Here is a 23,082-nt window from a genome sequence, read left to right as displayed (position 1 = left end):
AAAATATATATGAAATCTTAGAACTAAAGGTGCAAAGCTACCAGCAGATATGAACAATATACTAGTTTACAAATCTTATCAATAAATTATGACTATCTCATGTGATGGAATATGCCCTTACATCTACCTAGGCAATACTAATTCTAAACAAGAGAGGGACACTAATAAAGTATCTACACAGGAATTCTTCGTTTTCAAGATTCTCTGTAATAAACTGCAGTTTTTTTAAGTTTGGTGAAGTTCAGCTTACCCTTAAAAAGATGCTAAACTTGGTCTATTCTCAAAGAGCAACAACATAATGTAAACCCAATATATCTAGAAAAAACAACAATAACTAAAAATGATTTCCTTATACTCATCTAAAGTCAAACTTAAATGTACCAATTTTCATTTCCACAATGTTTCTCTAAATTGCCATCTGTCCCCTTGAATTGCAGTTTTATCTACCCTGAATGATTACATCTTCTTGACTGATCTTCCTTACACTGGCCACACTAACAAGCCTGATGCTTTATTTCCTTCTGGATAATCTCTAGTCGCTTCTTTCCTCTGGGATAGAGTAAATTTCTTACCATGACTTTGTAACTAGAGATCTGTTCATTACTCCAGCCCCTTTTCTTTTACTTTAATTTTTTTTTTTCAGGGCAAAAAGTCTTTAAGAAACAAAAGTTTGCTTCCTCTGTACAACTTTTCTTCAGGCTATTGTCCCATTAAGAGAACCCTTTTTTTCTTCCTAACTTGTTATCAACTTTGGGCATCTCTGACCATCCTACTTAAATTAATTTCTTTGTAAATGTAGGTGCCATCATAATATATTCATAATTCATTAAGTTTACTTCTTGATAATGACAGTTTCCATCAATGAATGGGCTGGTTCCCAAACAACCCCAGATTGACATGAGGTAGTTGTAGTATTGACATCACCTTAATATTGATGGAATCAAGATCTATAGACCTCAAATAATTTGATACAAATCTGTGATCTATACTGCAGTAAGGCACCAAGTTATTTTGAGTATCAGCAATTATTTTAGGCTGAAGGTGACACTTGGAAGTGCAAATCCATCATTTACAGAAACAACATGGTAATGATAGCAGTCATTACCATTTGAATCTCACTTTTATGTTAATAACTAACAACAATAGTTATGTGTTAATTTTGCTTTTGCAGTGTTGAAACTTTGAAATTCCCCTTCCCCAATTTTTTTACTTGTAAATCAAAAAGTATTTTACATCAGAGTGCTATATTTCTGTATACATATAATTGAAGCAAAAGCATCATAAAACATTACAAATAACATTACTTTTAAGCACACTAATTTTTTTCTCTACTATTCAAGTTCACTTTTTAAATGTTGGTCCCAATTTACTAAATCAGATTTACAGCTCAACTATGGATTTCAATTTGCTCTTCAAAAAACACTGATCTCAACTATCATTACAATGACTCACAGTTGCCTTTGCTGAATAAAATCCAGACATATCATAATACAAAAGTCTCCTGTGGCTCAGTGTGGGTAACTCCTTATTCTCATCTCCCATTATCTACTGCCACCCTTCATCAAAAACTACTTGTTATTCTTCAAATACATCATACTTTTGTGCATGATGTTTACTATACTGCTCGCTCTGTTTTGAGTTACCTTCTATCTGACATCCAAATTTCTGCTCAGAAGGCTTTTTTCTGAGGCCTCCAGACCATATCACTCTCTAAATGGTTAGTTCTTGGGCAGATGCCTAATAAAGGCATATGGTGTCTCACTGTAATACTCAATATATGTTCATTAAATGACAAGGTGTAAGCTCCTTATCCTTGACATATTTAATTCTGACTTTAAAAGCAGTGAATGTAACACTGTACAGGGACAGGAGTTAAATGACTTACACTATGAGTAAACCAAAGCTAAAGATGAGCATTTCTTCCTCTCCAGGGACTTGAGTGTTCCTGAATATAAGAATGTAAGCATGTGTCTAATTCATTTCCTGCACATTTTATATTCCAGTTTCCTGAAATATTTCAAGCCAACTGATAGATCAAAAACTATACATCTTCCAAGATTTAGCCCTAAGTTAAAATGATGCTTCATTTGTGAAATATTCTCCAATTATCCTGAATTCCCCAGTGGGGGAAAAAGCACTTTTCCAGTGGTCTAGTTTCACACTACACATCCTTCATTGTAGCAATAGCATAATTACATGCTTTGGCACCCTTCCTTCCCTAGGTAGTGAACTCCCTGAGTTGTGGAAAACAGCTAATTCATTCTCACTCCACTGAGCAGAAACCGTGGGTCAGTAATAGACATGAAGAATATCTATTAGCTGATTAGTGTATTGTACTAAGTTCTACAAACTTGCTCTTCATTTTGGGCTTAATTTCTCCCGTCCATGGTTTCCTTCTGCTTTATCTGAAAAGAACTTCCTGCAAAGCTGATTGCCTATTGTCTGTTACTGTTTAGCTGCTGTACCTTTATTCAGGCTTTCCTCCTCCATACCCTGAATACTACAATATTTGTAGCTCTCCTCTTATTCTGGGTTGTCAACATGGTAGTTAAATTTGAGATGTTCTAATAATAGGAATAGTAATAGGAATAATAGATTAGTATGTTTCTATTTTGAAGAAAGGAAGTTAAACTTTTGTTTGTTTGTTTGTATGGTTGGTTGGGTTTTTGGACCACACCCTGTGACGCTCAGGGTTTACTCCTGGCTATGCGCAGTACACTCAAAAATCACTGCTGGCTCCAGGGACCAGAAGGAACTTGGAGATGGAACCAGGTCCTTCCTGGGTCAGTCGCATGCAAGGCAAACACCCTACAGCTGTGCTATCGCTCTGGCCTGAAGTTGAACTTTTCTAACCTTACATTTTTTTTCACAGTATCTTTTTTTCAAAAAAGATTGTTTTAAACTTTTAGAAATGAAATATTATATACAGCACACACACACACTTTTGTCATAACTGAAGGTGAGCCTTGTTTACACTGCAGCTCTGTAGAAACTGACAGATTGATGAGTAGTTTGACACAATAAGCACAGTGTTGAAGTTTTACTATCATCCGATTCAAAATGGAAATACAAATTGTATCTAGGTATGTATTGAAAACTTAAAGCTGTTATCCTGGGGCCGGAGAGATAGCATGGAGGTAAGGTGTTTGCCTTTCATGCAGGAGGTCATTGGTTCAAATCCCGGCGTCCCATATGGTCCCCCGTGCCTGCCAGGAGCAATTTCTGAGCATGGAGCCAGGAGTAACCTGTTATCCTATCTTAATTTTTTTTGCTGTTTCTTAAAGTGGTTTTAGGAACCAAAAGAAAGCACAAGGGGCTGGAGTGTTTGCCTGCTTGTGCCATCATACACCACGGGGGAACCTTATAAAAGAGATGGGGGAAAATAGTCTCAGAAAATCTTATGACTATCACTTTCGTCTATCCCACAGGAATAAAATAAATGAAAAATAATTCAGTTCAATGTGTGCTGATTTTTAAATGCCTGTGAGCATCTGGAGTTTGGGAGAGTTATTTGTTAGGAGAACAGATTTGGGAGTTGTCAGTAATTAAAGCTAAGGAAATGGATGGAGTGACTCAGTGTATATGCAGATGGAAAGGAGACTGAGGTCATATATTGAGGGATAGATAGAATACAGAGTCTATGAAGAGGAGATTGATAAATTGCCTTTAAGAAAACAAAAGGCCTGCAAAATCCATTGCAGTATCTAGAAGAGTGACTTCCTATTTCATGGGATACATTAAAAAAATGTATCACATTATTTCAGTAAGTATATTCCCTCTCTTTTCAAAGTACTTTGTTAGTATAAAAATACAAGGCTGTGTGGCAAGAACAATATAGTACAGCAGGTAAGACGTTTTTGCCTTATATGAGGCTGAGTCAGGTTTGATCCCCAGCTTTCCATATGGTTCCCTGAGCTCCACAGAGAGTCAGGAATAACCCCTAAGCACTGCAGATGTGGCCCTTCTCTTTCCTCCCAAAAAAAGTATGTCTGCTCATTAACCCAAAAGGTAAAAATTGGAGGGACAGATTATAAATAAGTGTGGTGGCACAGTGGTTCACAAGGTATACTGGGTTACCATGAAAGAAAGTCATTGAGGTATTTGTCAGAGGAGAAACAGTACTAGGGGTTGAACCCTGATAAATAAGTCAATATTCAGCATATAAGAGGGATATGAACTGGGAGGACATTCCAGTCAGCAAGATCTGCAGGTATAAATGCACTGAATTATAAACAGTTTGGAGTACTTGAGAAATTCCAGAGAAATAATTTGGTGCAGCTGGAATTTTGTATTTGAGGAAGAAGTAGAGGAAATGAAGCAGGAAAGTCAGGCAAGATCAGGTTACAAAAGACCCCGAAAGACGTGATAAAGTGCTTGGATTTCATTCTGAAAACTAGGGAAATCACTAGAGGATTTTAAGTAGAGAGAAAAAGATCAAATTTGCTTTTCAGAAAGATCATTCTTGCAGCAGACTGGAAAATGGGTTAAAGGGGCAAATCTAGGAGCAAGGGAAGCAAATAGGAAGCTTTTTAAGGGATCCACAGGGAGCTGATAAAAAGAAGTCTTTACTAGACAAGGCTTGTGGTGTGGTGTGGTGTGGTGATGGAGAGCAATGGACAGATCAGATATCTAAAGAAGACATGATAGAATAGACATTATAAGTTATGGAATGAGGTGGAAGAAGAGTCAAGAATGGCACCAAGTGGGGCCGGAGAGATAGCATGGAGGTATAGCGTTTGCCTTGCATGCAGAAGGTTGGTGGTTCAAATCCCGGCATCCCATATGGTCCCCCGAGCCTGCCAGGAGCAATTTCTAAGCATAGAGCCAGGAGTAACCCCTGAGCGCTGCCAGGTGTGACCCAAAAAAGCAAAAACCAAACAAACGAACAAAAAAGAATGGCACCAAGTTTCTACTTGAGTAGTTAGGTGAAATAATTCATGCCTTCACAAAGAATAAAGATAACGAGAAGCAGATCTGAGATTACAGTGATGAACATTGTGGTAAACACATTCACATGGTAAATACAGTTATCCTTCCAGAACTCTGACTATATGTCAGTTAGCAACACAGATGTAAAAGTACATACACAAAAGTCATACATGGACTAAGCAATTGGACTAAGATTTCCCCAATCCTTGCACCCAAAATAGTATGTAAAGTAAAAGAAAAAGAAGTCTTTTTCAATATTCAAAAACAAGATAAGAAAAATTCTCTGGAGAGAGAGAGAAGTATGACCAAAATAGGATACTGATATCTCAAAATCCAGGGTAAGACATTTATGTCTCTCCCAGTAGATTGTGAGAATACTAAGGCTTTTTTTTACCCCGTGTATCTTTAGGGGAAACCTTGTCAGCAGATTAACAAACTGCTTCAGGTTTGTCAAGTAGATGCTTGAAGATTACTTTTGATTTCTCACACATTCAGTGCAGTCTTGGGCCCAGGCCTTGCTCATTAACTCAGACCTTGTTACCATTCCTGTCATGTGGATGTTTCACCCAAGACTCTAACTCTACATCCCTTTATTATTCTCTCTTCTATAATACATCCATCTCTTCCAAGGGGGTTACCAGACATGTAATCCTTTCATGACCAGATCTGCTTTTCCTCACCAGAACATCACTTTCTAAACCAGATTCTTGTCTCTGACTTTTATCTTCTTTCAGACATGTCAGTCTTTCAACTCCAGTCCTTAAAATTCACCCCATCCCCAAATGTATCAGTAAGTAGTTTCTTCCTTTTTAACCCAGTTTTTATGTCACAATTCCAACACTTCTTTCATTCTCATACCATCACCTTTTCTATCTTTGTTTGTTTTTGGGTCACACCTGGCAGCACTCAGGGGCTACTCCTGGCTCTATGCTCAGAAATCACTCCCAGCAGGCTCGAGGGACCATATGGGATGCCAGGTTTCGAACCACCATCTTTCTACATGCATGGCAAATGCCCCACCTCGATGCTATCTCTACAGACCCCATATTTTCTATATTTTTTTGCCTTTCCCTCCCAGCTACTTATTACTCACCAGTTTTCTTTACTTCTATGCATACCTTGTTAGAAGTTGTTATGAGGGCCGGGCAGTGGCGCAAGAGGTAAGGTGCCTGCCTTGCCTGCGCTAGCCTTGAACAGACCACAGTTCGATCCCCCGGCGTCCCATATGGTCCCCAAGCCAGGAGCAACTTCTGAGCACATAGCCAGGAGTAACCCCTGAGTGTTACCGGGTGTGGCCCAAAAACCAAAAAAAAAAAAAAAAAGAAGTTGTTATGAATCACATTCATATATATATTCATATATAGCAGCACATTCTAACAACAATAACAGAGCCATTACAATTGATATCAACAGAAGCTGGCCATGAACACAACTCATAACAAACATGATTCTTCCCTATTTGCTCCTTTTTCCTACAATCTTTCTACTCTTTTTTAAACATTCTATCATTTTTAGCTCTTACTATACCAATTAACCCCTCATCTCATGTTGCAAGTAAGCCCCTGAAGAGGTTGACTGATGAAGGGATGGAGGATGAGGTCTTTCTCCTCCAGCTCGGAGCACGCGTCTGCCACCTCATCCAGCCGATGGTTCTGAGGTGAAACGGCGGGTAAACAGCTTGCAAACAAGTCAGGCTTGTGGAAATATTGGCTTTATTTGGTGGTTAAGACTGAAGTCCTAGGTCTCAGCCTTAGTTCCAGCCAAAAGCCTCTCGCCTTCCACAGACCCTTGTTTTTATCCCCCAGAATCAGGTACCACCCAATGGTGGGATCAGATACCACCCAATGGTGGAAGCAGAATCGGGTACCACCCTAGGGTGGGGTCAGAATGCCAGGTCACACCCTAGGGTAGGGCACAAACACCGATCAGGGTAGTGTCAGTAACATAATAATCCCCTAAAATATTTACATACACAACAATCCCACATCTCAAGAAAAGTATGCTCTTATTATGGTCTAACTTTTTTTTTTTTTTTTTTTTTTTTTGGTTTTTGGTTTTTGGGTCACACCTGGCAGTGCTCAGGGGTTACTCCTGGCTCTACGCTCAGAAATCGCTCCTGGCAGGCTCAGGGGACCATATGGGACACCGGGATTCGAACCACTGACCTTCTGCATGAGAGGCAAACACCTTACCTCCGTGCTATATCTCCGGCCCCAATGGTCTAATTTTTTTACTGTCCTAATTTTATTTGCATTAAGGAACCAAGTCAGTTCACAATCTATAGAAGACACTCACCGAAGCCAAGTTACCAGAAAATTAATTCACAAAATTAGTCAAACTTACCATTTAAAATTTTTTTTGAATTTAAAATTTTGGTTAATATTAAAAAACTGAATGATTTCCCCTTACATCAGATGATATGAATGTTTATATCCACTACTTCTAGTCAACTCTGTATTGAAGATCCCACTTCAACATTGTATTGAAGATCCCACCATATACAATTAGAGAAGAGTTTAAAATTAGGCAATATTATAAAATAAAAGACTCCTGTAGGAAATTTTTATCATGGGCCACATAATGACGCTTCAATTAATGACTAGCCAGATGCTCTCAAAATTTCTATTACACATTGCCTTTTATTCCCATCCTAATGTCAGAACATTTTACACATTATTGCCTCATAAATCTAGTGTTTGCCATCTCTTGAAGGTATCATTTTCCATCGCACTTGATTTAATCTAATGTTATTTTCTTCATCTTGACCAGATGCAGAACCCAGTGTTGATTGTTGCTAATAAATGTCACATCAAATTACTAACCTGAGGGGCCGGAGAGATAGCATGAAGGTAAGGTGGTTGCCTTTCATGCAGAAGAATGGTGGTTCGAATCCCAGCATCCCATATGGTCCCCCAGGCCTGCCAGGGACGATTTCTGAGCATAGAGCCAGGAGTAACCCCTGAGTTCTGCTGGGTGTGACCCCCCAAAAAAATTACTAACCTGAAAAAAAAGTGATAAAGGAAAAACAGAAGTGTAAAATTAGTGGTGAGTATTACTCACCAATCAATACTTTTGATTTATCATAGCTATGATATTTAAGAACAAGAACAAAATAGCTACCAATGGATCTGTTTCATTGAAATCAATAATACTAGCAAAATTGTATAAAGGCCGTGTCAGAGATGGAGAAACTCATAATGGCCTGTATTGAAGACCAGATACAAAAGCATAACCTTTTCTGCACAATGTCCTTCATGACCACAGCAAAATGTCTGTGACATGTGGAAAAAACCTGGTCCTGACTATGGTGTGGAATTTACTGTAGGCTCGGGTGATGTAAATTATTCAAGAACTATTAATTATAGGATTGAGTTATGACTCAAATGATAGAGCACATGGTATGCATTTCAGTAGAGCAGATTTCAGCCCCTGACACTGTATGCACTTTGATCTCTGCTGGGACCTGCCCTTATAACAATACAAAACATTTTAATAAAAATAATTTTAATTTAAAATGCATCATTTAGTCAGAGGGCGAGGGATACATATAGAATAATCTCACTCATCTATGGGATATAAGGAAAGTAAAAGACTTTGTGGGGATGATATCCAGAAATAATAGAGATGAGAATTAGGAGGACCAATCTATGGTAGGAAGCTTGCCACAAAGAGGGGAGAGTGCAGTTAGAGAAGAAAAGGGTCTATTATGAAATGGACATGTATGAAACCCCTTCATTAACAGAGTGCAAACCACAGTGTTAGGAGAGAGAGAGAGACAGACAGAGACAGAGAGAGACAGAAAGAGAGACAGAGAGAGGGTGCGTGTGAAGTAAAATTCCTGCCCCAGAAGCAAGAAGGGACGGTGGGAGGGAAGGAAAAGGGCATTAGGAAGGGTGAGAGAAAAAACGGGGATACTGGTGACAGGAAATGGGCTCTAGTGAAGGTTATTTATTGTACATCCTATGACTGTAACTCTATCATGAACAACTTTATCTCTGAAAAATTTGTAATCTGAATAATCTTGTAACCATAGTGTTTAAATAAAATAAAATGCATCATTAATTTTTTACTTTGGGTAAAAGTTCATAGTCACTAAATCACCCAATTTGTTTTTCATAGAATGTATCTCTTATTGTTAAACAAAGCATAAATATTACTCTACATATAATATGATTATGTTTGTGAAATTTTCTACAAAAATTTTACCTCTATCTCATAACCATATAAAAATGTAACTCAGATGAATCACAACATCATTTGATTATTATACAAAGCTCAGAAAAAGGGCCGGAGCGGTAGTGCAGCAAGGCAAATGTGCCTTGCATGTGACTGACCCAGGACAATTGACCTCGGTCAATCCTCAGTGTCCCATATGGTCCCCCAAGCCAGGAGTAATTTCTAAGCACATAGCTAGGAATAACCCCTGAGCATCACCAGCCCCAAAACAAAACAAACAAACAAAAAAAATCCCAAAGCTCAGAAGAAAATAACTATAAATAGTGACGTAGGATTAAACAATGATTTCTTAGATATGATACAATAAAAACAAAAAGAATGAAAGAAAAATTAGATAAATAAGAGTTCATCAAAATGTAAGACTTTCATGATTTGAAGAATACTATCAAGAAAATAAAAAGGCAGCCTATATAATAAGAAGAAATAATTGCAGTTCCCATATTTGATAAGAAACTTGTATTCAGAATACAGAGTATTAACTAATCAATAATAAAGAAAGAATTCAATTTTAAAATAGGAAACATTTGGAATAAATAACTGGAAGATCCATCAGGTTTTCACTGTGACTATCAAAGATAAGTTTCTCTTGCTCCAAAGGGGACTAGGAATCATAACAATTTTGAAATATGCAGATTTCTGATCCCCTTACTAAGGTCTGCCCAGGGAAACTATTCTACTAGAGACTAATTAACTTGCATTTTACCAGAGGCTATCACAGAAGACTGAAAATAGCTCACTTCAGCCTCTTCAACCCTACTTCTCTAAGAATGGGGTGTCCTTAAGGTAGGGAAAAGGAAAGAGAAACTCAGATGTGTTACATTTTATTGTTACAACTCAAGGACCCAAACTCACTAAAGAAATGGGACTTGGTCTTCTTTCCATCTCCCTTCTCTCCCCTTTCTTCCCTCTGGTCCCATCCTCTTCTCTCTCATTTTCTGTGTTCCCTTTCCCTTCTCTCTCCCCTCCATATTCTTCCCCTTATCCCTTTTTCTTTTCTCTTCCTCTTTTTCTCTCTTCCCTTTCTCCCCTCCCCTCCGCATGCCCTCCCATTCCCCCCTTTCTCATTCTCCTTTCCCTCTTTTTTTCCACTCCCTCTCTGTCAATCTATCTCTTTCATGAGGGGCAAAAAAAAAGAAATGGGACTTGATCTTAGGGTTATAGAATGTACTCCCTTCTCCCCCACTCTTTATCATCTCATTGTAGGGCTCCTTTTTAATAGAAAATCATAGCTGAAAAGAGCTGTTAGTTTTAAGTTTTAAGATGGGTCTCTAGGAAAATGTGAGGCCAACTGGGCAGACAAAAACAAGGACCTTAGAAGAATTTTTAGCCTCTGATATCACAGCTGCAGTAAATTACAAACATCACCTCTTAGATAAAGAAAACTTCTTGTTAAGAGACCAAAGAGATGGCTCAAAGAACTGGAGTCCATGCTTTATATGCAACAGACCTAGGTTTGGTCTCTTGCACAACATGGACCTTCTTAAATTACCACCATTGGAGGTTCCTGAGCACTGCACCTATGACTCCTTCAACCTAAATTCACAGTCAAAGTTTATACGATGAGTCTAGGAAGATAAATCAACGGGTTGTAGTGTATGCTGGTGTTTCCGTGTTTCAGGCTCAATTTTTGGCAATACATGGCCACCCAAGCACCTCAGCACCTCAGGGATATAACCTGATGGCCAAACTAGTAAAGATAAACATTTTTTAAATTTTATGTGGATGCTGGAACAATAGGAGATTTGCTAGTAGGAGTTTGCCTTGCATGCGGCCAATCATGTTCAATCCTCAGCACCCCATATGGTTCTGAACACTACTGTGGTTCAAAAATAAACAAAAATGTTTTTCACTTTGGTAGCATTGAAAGTGAAGTAAAGTATTACAAAACCATAAACTTTATTATTGTAACCATACCACTTAATTTATTTTTAATTGGGGGGGGAGTCAACCTGTCTTAGTTTCTTTTTACCAATGGGTCATATCCTAATCCCACAAGAGATTATAAAACAAAATAAAGACAGTGGTGGAGGCGAGTGTTTGGTATTTTGATGGTGATGAGGTACATAAAAAGTGTGAAGTCAATAGCAAACTACAGGACAAAATGGCCTTGCCTCTCCATCAAGCTCCAAAAGAAAATAATGGCAGCTGATCCCTCACAGGGAGCCTGATCCTAGCTCTATGGCATTTTCAGAAAAGGGTAGATGTGGGCAGATTCCCCTTTCTGCATGAACTACATGTAGTCAAATAGCCCACCCTACACCTTCCAACAGAAACAGCACAGGTCTGCAACTTAATATTATCAAATTTGCAAGCCATTTAAAATGTGTTTCAGATATATAAATCCTGTACCATGCAACCACACAGATACCTCAATATTTTATAATACTGTCAGCCCAGTAGTATCATAGGAAATCTGATGGGAGACTTACATTAAAAGTTCTACCCAAGCTCAGTGAGCCTAAAAGGTAACAGAGAAGACTAAACTAGCACCAACCATAGTCCAGTAAATCTTTAAACACTGACTTCATTGTACCATGGCAAGATATAACAATCATTTCAAATTGTCCTGCACTGATCTAAGTTTTGATAATTCCATTTATCTTTGTGTTGCAACAAGCAATATGAAGTAAATTTGTTGGCAACTGCATGGAAGTAGAGTATGGTGTGGGTAGGAAATTGGAGATTGGTGAAGAAAAGTCACAGTTCTAGTAGGATTGGAGCTTAAACATTTTAAACCTAAAATGACTGTATTATGAACAATTATATCTTGAATTATAATAAAAACTACATGTAATAGAAATACCAGGTGAGAAGTAAGTTAGAAAAGAAATACTTGATGAGTCAATGAAAATTTTCTGCAGTAAGTGGTATATACTAAATCACAAATTCAGGAAGCTCAGAGAAAACCAAGCAATATATAAAAAAAAGAATAACATAAGACTGCAGAGATAGGTAGAGTGGGTAAGGTGATTGCCTTTCATGTGGCCAAATCAGATTCAATTCTGAAACATCACCAGGAGTGATGCTTAAATGAAGAGTCAGGAATTCTGAGCATCATTGTGTGTGGCTAGGAAATGAAGTGAGGAAGAGAGGAAGGAAGGAAGGAAGGAAGGAAGGAAGGAAGGAAGGAAGGAAGGAAGGAAGGAAGGAAGGAAGGAAGGAAGGAAGGAAGGAAGGAAGGAAGGAAGGAAGGAAGGAAGAGAGGGAGGAAGGAAGAGAGGGAGGAAGAGAGGGAGGAAGAGAGGGAGGGAGGGAAGAAAGAAAGGGAGGGAGGGAGGAAGGGAGGGATGGAGGTAGCGAGGGAAGGAAGGAGAGAGGGAGGAAGGGAGGGAGGGAAGGAAAAAAGGAGGGAGGGAGGAAGGGAGGGGAAAAGGGAGGTAGCGAGGGAGGGAATGAGGGAAAGATAGAGGGAGGAATCGAGGGAGGGAGCAAAGGAGAAAAGGAGTGAGGGAGGAAGGGAGGGAGAGGAGAAAAGAAGGAAGGGTTAAGAGAGGGAAAGAATGAGAGAGGGTAGAAGAGAGAGAGATAAGGGAGGGAGGGAGGGAAGGAGAAAAGGAGTGAGGGAGGAAGGGAGAGGAGAAAAGAAGGGAAGGATAAGAGAGGGAAGGAATGAGAGAGGGTAGAAGAGAGAGATAAGGGAGGGAGGGAGGGAGGGAGGGAAGGAGTGAGAAAGGAGAGAGGGTAGAAGAGAGAGATAAGGGAGGGAGGGAGGGAAGGATAGTGGGTAGAAGGGAGGGAAGGAGTGAGAAAGGAGAAGGTAGGAGGGAAGGAAGGAGGGAGGGAGAGAGAGTGTAGGAGGGAAGGAGGGAGGGAGGGAGGGAAAGGGTAGGAAGGAAGGAGAGAGGAAGAAAGAGGGTAGGAGAAAAGGAAGGAGGGAGGGAGAGAGGGTAGGAGGAAAGAAAGGAGGGAGGGAAAGAGAGGGTAGGAAGGAAGGAGGGAGGGAAAGAGAATGTAGGAGATAAGGAAGGAGGGAGGGAGAGAGAGGGTAGAAGGGAAGGAAGGAGGGAGGAAGAGAGAGCTAGGAGGGAGGGAGAATTAAAATAAAGAAAAAATAAGGAAAGAAGGAAAAAAGGAAAGAAAGAAGGATAAAAAAGAAAGAAAAAGAAAAAAATCTACACCTGACTGTAGAAAACCAAGAAATACTTTAACCACAGAAAAATATTCAAACCATAGAAAATCAAAGGAAAAATCTTAAAAGAAGCCAAAGAAGATATACAACTGGCCAATAACCATGTAAAAAGGGGCTGAACATTAGCAGTTATTGGAAAAGTACTAACTGAAACCACAGTGAGATACCACTTTATATCCACTGCAATGGTTATAAGAAGGAAGAAAAGAACAATAATAAAGTTTGGCAAGGTCATTGGAAGCCTGAGTAAACTGGTAAAAACTGCTACAGAGAAGTAGAGAAGCTTAGCAATAGTTCTTCAAATGTTTCCTAAAAATGTTAAATTTGTAGTTATAATGTTAGAAATATCAGCAATTCCACTTCTCCATATACCCCAAAAATAAGGATATATATACATACACACAGCAATTTGTATACAAATGTTCATAGCAGCATTACTGTAAATAGCCAAAGGTAGAAATAAACCAAACAACCATTCATCAACTAACAAATGAACAAATTAAATATCATGTATTCATATAATGTAAATAAGCATAGATTAATATTCAAAAATGCTAAATTGACAAAATTTAAAACACAAAAATCATATACTGTGTGATTTCAGGAAAGACTGATCATAGAGACAGAAAATAGATTATTGGTTACCAGGGACTAAATGGGAAAAAAAACTGGGAATAAGTGCTGGAAGGGATAGAAGGATTTCTTTGGGGAAATAAAAATATTCTGGAATCTGGTTGTGGTTATAGATACATAACTGTAAATATTCTAAAATTCATTGCTAATTATTTACTTTAAAAAGAGATCCTTGGGGCCAGAGCAATAGCACAGCAAGGAGGCCTTGCACAGTCCTGACTGGATTGTATCCTAGGAATGATTTCTGAGCTCAATTAGGAGTAAACCCTGAGGGCAGCTGGGTGTGTCCCAAAAAAGCAAACGAGAGAGAGAGAGAGAGAGAGAGAGAGAGAGAGAGAGAGAGAGAGAGATCCTTGTAGAATAATTTATAATAAAGACTGATTAAAACAAAAATTGACATGAAACTACTGAACTATTTAGAAGCAATAATTATGTAATCCAAGAATAAAAAGAAATAGAGATATAAATGTAGTCTTTTTTTGGATATGAATTGAACAAAAATATTTCTATCAATATTTATATGATATTACTATGACAGTAGATGCATTTGTCAATGATGACATCTAAGAAAAATTATCTTAAACTTATAATGGAAATTTAAAAATAAATTTTCACATTTATTGTACTGATTACTAATACTAATTTATCAGTAAGTATAACTATAATGTCTGGCCATATTTTAACTCATACTTACCTATATTTAAAGCTATAAAAGCACATAAATATAGAAAACAATAAAAATTATTATAAATGGTAGAGTCTTTGCCTTGTATGTGTGAGGTCGTGGGTTTAGTCCCTAACATTAAAAATTAAAAAGTATTTTTACTTCTAAAAAATAAGAAGAAAATAAATAAGGGCCAGGAGGATAGCTCAATAGTCTGGGTTTAATCCACAGCAACATATAGTACCCAGACTCAAGTAAAACTTGAGAACTCCCAGATGTAGTCCAAAACCAAAAAAAAAAAAAAAAAAAAAAAAAAAGCCCACACAGGAAATTATCATTCCCAGAAGTCACAGGTTCAAAGTAAGTGAAAACATAGAATACACATAACTTTGGCCAGTCATCACAAAATGATTCAGTGAAACAGCTGCAAATAACACTAAAACTAATTTAAACTAGATTTCAAATTAGTCAACTAATATTTTGTAAAAATCTTCAAAAGTAGCCAAAGTCTGTTGAACCACGCAAAAAGTTGTAGATTTTACACAAATTAAATCAATAAAAATTTGGCAAATCAACAGATTTGGTTAATTTCTAAAGACTGAACACTCTGAAGGGCTTTCCCAACTTCCCATCCCAAAGGATAGAAGTCTTTCCTCTTCTCCATTTAATCCTTCCACCTGTGTTATAGTTCCATCCCCCTTCCGATGTTTCTGGCTTTTGCTCTGTGGGAAAGAGTCAGGAGTCTCCTTTCTTATTTCCTAGAGTCTCTACTGGGAATTGAAGTCCTTCGGAGGCTGGAAACCATACTTGTTCTTGGAAGGTCTCTCAACACAAGTGCTGGACCCTAGCCACAATTTAAATATTCCTATTCACTTTCCCTAGGACTAGACTCTTTAAAGAGCTCTAATGATTGTGACTTCTCATGAGCATCTGAACAGAAGCTTATGGTTTGGTGCTACCTAAAACCAAGCATTGATGTCACACCCTGCCTTTTTCCATGAAGAAGGAATAAATGAACAATATAGGCAAGAATGATCAGCTTTTTATCTTGTCATTCAGGATGAACATTTAAGTCATCTCTTCTTTTCATTGGCTTTTCCTAGGCACTATTAGAACTCATTCTGGGTCAGAGAGATAGTGTAGGGCATTTTCTGTGCATGCAAGCAGTGTCAATTAAATTCCTAACACCATTTAGGAATGACCAGGAACTCAGATCCAGGAGCAGTCCTGAAGATTGTCCTTCCACCGAGAGAGAGAGAGAGAGAGAGAGAGAGAGAGAGAGAGAGAGAGAGAGAGAGAGAGAGAGAGAGATGGGGAGGAACAAGACTTGATATTGGGGATTTGGCATCATCAAATAAGTCAGAAAAATGTCTGTAATGAAATGATACTTGTGCTGTGATCAGATGATTAATTTAGTAGTCATTAAATAGCAAAACGAATCAAACCATTATCTGGGTAAAAGGAGAAAATTATTTTAGAAAAGTTTTTGCCATTATCTTTCTATTTTTAATTTGTATTGAGATGCTATGATTTCTAATACTGCTAAAGGTGGCTTTATTATAGTTTAAATGGTAGGTGCCATCTTAAGTGATCTTACCCACTGCTCCCAAAACTTAGCTGAATGCATATTTGAGTCAATCCAGCCCATTTAGTCTTTCCTTAGGATCTGAATGTGTAAGATCTATGTAACTATTTACTTAACCAAATACATATATGATGAGCTATGTGTATATCAGAAAGGATAAAACATAAGTTTTAAATAGAATAATTCCAAATATAAGTTATATATTTCATTATAATATATATCAAAAGTTTCTCCAGGAGGCAAAACTTAATTCTCCACTACCCCCACATCATGCAAGTTAGTGACTCTCTTTCAAAGAAAGTGATATGGAAAGAAGAAAAAAATGTCTTACAGTGGAAACACCTGGCAGATACAACTTTAATAAGGTGATTAAATGAACCTCATCATTTAATAAATCTTATAAATAACAGGTACCCCTGATACATTGTAATGATAGAGAGTGAACAACACCTCTGTGGCACTCCTTTCTTCCAGTCTAATTAGATGGAAATATTAGATAAATCTAAATTGAGAAACATTCTATAAATGACTGGTAGTACTCTTTAAAACTGTCAAAATCATTGAAAACCATGGAAAGAGAAACTATCATAAGAGAGAAGAATAACTAAAATGAAGAAGACAATCCCAAATTCTAAATCTGGAAAATTATTCATGAAGGAGTCAATGATATCAGAATAAAATCTTGAATTTAGTTAATAAAGATATCAAGTTAAAAAAAATAGCTAAAAAAATAGCTAGTACCAATGTCAAGAAGCTTATCTCTTATGTTGAAGTTCTAACAGTTTATAGTTTCATTTTTTCATTCAATTCTTAATCTATTAGAGTTGATATTTGTGTATGGATTAAGATAGGAGATTCATCTTATTCTTTTGCATGGTTATATCCAGTTTTCACAATGTAATTTATCAGAGCACCTATGTTTCATTAATATATATTGACTCCTTGGTTAAAAAAATCATTGATTATATATGATTGGTTAATTTATAGATCCTCTGTGCTGTTCTATTCTATGTGTTTGCTTTTATATCAATAGTAAATGGTTTTGTTTGCTGTCTTTGTAATTTGTTTTGAAATCAGGAAATCTGATGCTTTCAGTTTTTTCTTCCTTTCCTCTCTCTCTTCCTTCACTCTCCTCTGTTATTTTTATTATTTTAGTTTAATTTAGTTTTTGGTTTTGGGGCTAGCTCAGGGTTTACTATTGGCTCTGTGTTTAGTGATCATTCCTGGCAGTGCACAAAAGACCCTATGAACTATACTATATCTATCTCAAGACCCACTATCTTCTCTTGATCACTGAGATCATCATCTTCTAGTTAGTAATAGCAAAATCTAAGAGAAAACCGGGGCCAGAGAGATAGCAGAGCAGTAGGGCATTTGCTTTGCATGCAGCCGATCTAGGACAGATGGTGGTTTGAATCCCGGCGTCCATATGGTCCTCTGAGCCTGCCAGGAAGGATTTCTGAGCCAGGAGTAACTCCTGAGTGCCTCCGGGGGTGACCCCAAAACAAAACAAAATAGAATATTTGTCAAACCTCATTTTACTGTGATTCATCTACTTTGTTGGCAATTCTCATTTTTATAGCTTTTTATTTTCTTGACTTTTATGATGATACATAAACACTACTGTCTTATTCAATTTCTACTTTATAGACTATTTGTTCCAATTCCCCTTCATGTCTCTTCTTTTATCTTCTCTTTAAAAGTTGCTTACATTCTCTTTTCATTACTTGTTCTTCCTAGATGGTCATACTAATTCTCCTGGGTCCATTTAAATACCTACAGACTTATGACTGAAATATCTAATCTTTAGTTCAACTATCTCTTCTGAGTTCCTAATATTATACTCAGTTATCTGCTATATATATATATATCCATTTGGACAAATCACATGCACCTTAAACTTATATCCAAAACATAGATTGTTTTTCTCTCTGCACAATCTGTCTTTCTTTTGTTCCCACAAATTTATGAGTAACATCATATATGAATGACAACAAACACAAAAGACATCTTAGATTCCTCCTATCTTATCATGCCTTACTTTCAGTATTGTACACTCATCATATAACTTTATCTTTTCTAATACTTCACCACTTTTATTATTATTGTTGTTGTTAGGTTTTATGGAACACACATGGCAGTGCTCAGGATCACTCCTTGTGGTTTGTGGGAGCACATATGTGGCACTGGGGATCGAACCAGGGCTGAGGACATGCCAGGCAAGTGCATTTACCAATGCTCTTCGGTTCATCATTAACTTAATTTAGAACCACATTATAAGCTGAGAAATTAAAAATTATTTTTAACTTCTCTGAACTTCAATATTGTTACCAAATGATGTTAATATCATATAACCTAATAATTTTTCTTCCCTTAAACTGTTCTTTTCTTTTTTTTTTTTTCTTTTGTTTTTGGGTCACACTCGGTGGTGATCAGGGGTTACTCCTGACTCTACGTTCAGAAATCACTCCTGGCAGGCTCCGGGACCATAAGGGATGCTGGGAATTAAACCTGGGTTCACCTTGGGTTGGCTTTGTGCAAGGCAAACACCCTGTGCTATTGCTCCAGCCACCCTCCCCTTAAACTTTTAAATGTATCCTGGGCCTTTAATAATGTCAATCATAATTTGACCCCCATTCTTTTCCACTTTCTCTTCTCACATTAGTTCATATGTCTCCCATTTCAGTCATACTAATTTATCTTAAATCTATACACCAACATTTATAGACAGAAGCTATTTTTTTTTAATACCATAGTGATTTTTTTTTTTTTGTTTTTGGGCCACACCCATTTGACGCTCAGGGGTTACTCCTGGCTATGCGCTCAGAAGTCGCTCCTGGCTTGGGGGACCATATGGGACACCGGGGGATCGAACCGCGGTCCATCCTAGGCTAGTGCTGGCAAGGCAGACACCTTACCTTTAGCGCCACCGCCCGGCCCCACCATAGTGATTTTGAACTTGGTACTGTTTATTCTTCCTAAAAGCATTTTGCTCTGTTATACTTCTACTCATTTTTCAGGATCCAGTTTCAGTACCACCTTTGAGACACTTTTTGTGATATAATCTATATTTCAACCCTGAAATCTCATCTATGCCCACAATTACATGTTTCGTTCTCAGTAGGAACATGTAGATTTATTCTCTCATCTTCTGTTTCGTAGTCAAAGCTTAACTATGTAACTTGTTTTGTTTTTGTTTTTTGGGGCCACACCCAATGGTGCTTAGGGGTTACTCCTGGCTCTGCACTCAGAAGTCACTCCTGGCAGGCTTGGGGTACCATATGTGATGCCGGGGATGGAACCGGGGTCAGTCCCAATTCGGCCACGTGCAAGGCAAATGTCTTACTGTTGTGCTATCACTTCAGCCCTTAACTATATACCTAAATATAAAAGTGCCACACATTGCATATTAGCCACTTGCCTGTGACTGTTATAAAGAAAATACATTTAAGTTCTCCTGTTTGAAAAATTGTTTGACCTCCTAAGACATTTACCTTGTTGCAGTGCTTAGATCTCTGTCCTTTCCTATAATCAAGTCTCTTCTCCCCTGGCCCTCACTTCCAATTCCCCTCAGTGCTGTGTCTGGAGCTATTAAATCTTTTTTGCTTTTTTTTTTGGGTGGGAGGGGTCACACCTGGTAGCACTCAGGGGTTACTCCTGGCTCTATGCTCAAAAATTGCTCCTAGCAGGCTCAGGGAACCATATGGGATGCCAGGATTTGAACCACCGACCTTCTGATTGCAAGGCAAACACCTTACCTCCATGCTATCTCTCCGGCTCCAGAGCTATTAAATCTTAAGCCTCTATGCCTCTTTAAGGAACAGGCTTCCTCAGTTATCCTACAATCCTTTACTGAGTCCTGGATAGTTCAACCCCTACCATTTCACCTACAACATCCACAAAGTCACCAGTGACTTCCCTCTGGACAAACCCACTAAAAACTTTGCAGTCCTTTTCTCCCTGCCCTGCCTCTGTGTGTTTTAACCCTGATGACTACTCCATATTTCATAGGTTTCTCCTTTAGATTTTCCTCTTAACTTCAGTAACACTACCCCTCTACTTATTTTCTTCTCTCTCATTACTCTCATTTTCCTTTAAAAGTTGCTTTTTCGGGCCCAGAGAGATAGCAGAGCGGCGTTTGCCTTGTAAGCAGCCGATCCAGGACCAAAGGTAGTTGGTTCAAATCCCGGTGTCCCATATGGTTCCCCGTGCCTGCCAGGAGCTATTTCTGAGCAGACAGCCAGGAGTGACCCCTGAGCACTGCCAGGTGTGCCCCCCCCAAAAAAAAAGTTGCTTTTTCTTCTTAACTCTTTTGTTGTTGTTGTTTTTAGGGTCACACCAGGAGACACTCATGGCTCTGCACTCAGAAATCGCTCCTGGCAGGCTCGGGGACATTATGGGATGCCAGGGATCTGAGGCCCTCCCGCTGTGCTATCCCTGGGGCCCCACTGTCTTCCAGACTTTTAAATGGGGAAGCTTTTCAGGGTCTGTCACAAGTGCCTTTCACTTGCCAATGAACATGATATCCATGAGCAATCTTTCTTATCTTTAATTATCATTTGTCACCTTTTCTGTTTAATGCAACCCAACTCCAAAGGCTGTTCCTCATTTTCACAATAAGGAATTTCAAATTTTTTCTGCTCAAGCTGGAAATACATTCCTAGGACCTGAGAGATAGTACAGAGGGCAAAGTATTTGTTTTGCATACAGCTGACTCAGATTTATCCCCTGTGTCCCATATGGTCCCTGAGAGGGCCTGGAGCGGTTCCTGAGTGCTGAGCACCAATCAGGTGTGGGTCCAAAACCATAAAAAAAAAAAAAATTAAAAAGTGCATGTTTGGGCTCGAAGAGATAGCACAGTGGCGTTTGCCTTGCAAGCAGCCGATCCAGGACCAAAGGTGGTTGGTTCGAATCCCGGTGTCCCATATGGTCCCCCCCCCCACTCCCCCCCCCCCCCCCCCGTGCCTGCCAGGAGCTATTTCTAAGCAGACAGCCAGGAGTAACCCCTGAGCACTGCCGGGTGTGGCCCAAAAACAAAAACAAACAAACAAAAAAAGTGCATGTTTATAAAGATGAAAGTGAACAACCAAAAATTTACTTCTCTTAGTTAATGAACTTTACTATATGTGAACATTTAAGTTCATATGTCATCAAATGATATGTTAATTAATAAATGTTCTTGTTTTTCCATTCAATGAAGAACTTTGTTGTCCTCTTGTTAAGATTTGTACCTACAAGGCAGTGCCTTCTGTTACTGGGGTTCCCTTTTCCAACCATCTTAGATATTTTCCAGAATGAAAGATCTTCATTTTCAGTTCAGTCTAAGCAAAAACTCTGAGGCAGAACAGTTCAATTTGAATCCATATATGGTGCAATCATCAAAAACTTTACAAGATATAAACTCCATTTGCCTCACTGTAGGGCAGTTGGTTTTGTCATGTACCCTGCAAAGAGCATATTCATGGCCTTTAAAAAGCACGAAATATATAGCCTTTTAGAATAATTTTGGGGCTACACCCTGTGATGCCCAGGGGTTACTCTTGTCTATGTGCTCAGAAGTTGCTCTTGACTCAGGGGCCCGTATGGGACACCAGGTATCGAACCCAGGTCCATCCTGGGTCAGCACCATGCAAGGCAAACACCCTACTGCTGTGCTATCGCTCCAATCCCATTTAGAATCATTTTTAATTGTTACTTTTAGGCCACACCCAGTTGAGCTCAGATTTACTCCTGGCTCTATGCCTAGGGGTCACTCTTTTTTTTTTCTTCTGTTTTTTGGGTCACACCCGGCATCGCTCAGGGGTTACTCCAGGCTCTATGCTCAGAAATTGCCCCTGGCAGGCACAGGGGACCATATGGGAAGCCCGGATTTGAACCACCGTCCTTCTGCATGAAAGGCAGACGTCCATGCTATCTCTCTGGTCCCCAGGGGTCACTCTTAATGGTCCTCAAAGGATAATATGTGATGCTGGGACATTGAACTGGCATTGTACATTGAGTTGTGTACAGAGTAAGAATTTTAACCCTGTACTATCTAGCCCCAAATTGTTAAATTTTTAAGTATAACATTTATATAGAAAGGGAATGAATCATAGCTTTACACTCAGTTCATTTTCACACAATAATATACTTCTATAGTATCTTTTGGGTCAAAAATAGAACAGATCCAGCCCTACTGTAGCTCCCTCCAAGCCAACATTCTTACTTTGGAGTGAGGGTAGAGATGCATGCTTGGCTACATCTGCATGTCCAGTTTCTGTGTTCAGTTTTATTCTTTGAAGAGTCTGGGGGACCATATGAGGTATCAGGAATTGAAACTGGGTCAGTCATGTGCACGGCAATCACTCTACCCACTGTATTATCTCTCCAGTCAGACTTAATTACTTTTTAATACAATATGTAAAAAAAAGCATATTAGAAATACCCAACATTTAATATGAGGTAATACACTAGAAATACTTATCAAAGTTGTGTTAAATTTCTTTTACTATGATTTCTGTGGCTTTAGGTTAACCTAGCAATCCCAATAGCATTGTTAAGAATATTGCAGATTAATTTTATTTGTTTTACAAAAAAATTAGTGGATATTTATTGCTCATTTACTATGTATCAGATATTTAGTACTGTACCTATATTAAATTAATGAATTGTCAATCCCATTTTACAGATAAGAAAATTGAAGCAGAGACAAGTTAAGAAACTTCTTGAGTACCACACGGCTTGTAAATGGCAGTCTGGATCCTAAGCCAGGCCGTCTGGCTCCAGAGTCTACAAGCTTAGTCACCATAGCACACTGCCCTATCCAGTGGTTTGTTGTTCAAAATAAAGTAAATGAGAGCAAACCCTGTAATATGAGAGACTTTATAAGGATTCAAATGTAAGGTTACTCCCTCTTTCCTGAGGGAT

This window comes from Suncus etruscus, chromosome 9 (assembly GCF_024139225.1).
Source record: "Suncus etruscus isolate mSunEtr1 chromosome 9, mSunEtr1.pri.cur, whole genome shotgun sequence".
Taxonomy (NCBI): domain Eukaryota; kingdom Metazoa; phylum Chordata; class Mammalia; order Eulipotyphla; family Soricidae; genus Suncus; species Suncus etruscus.
This window is presented reverse-complemented; position numbering follows the sequence as displayed.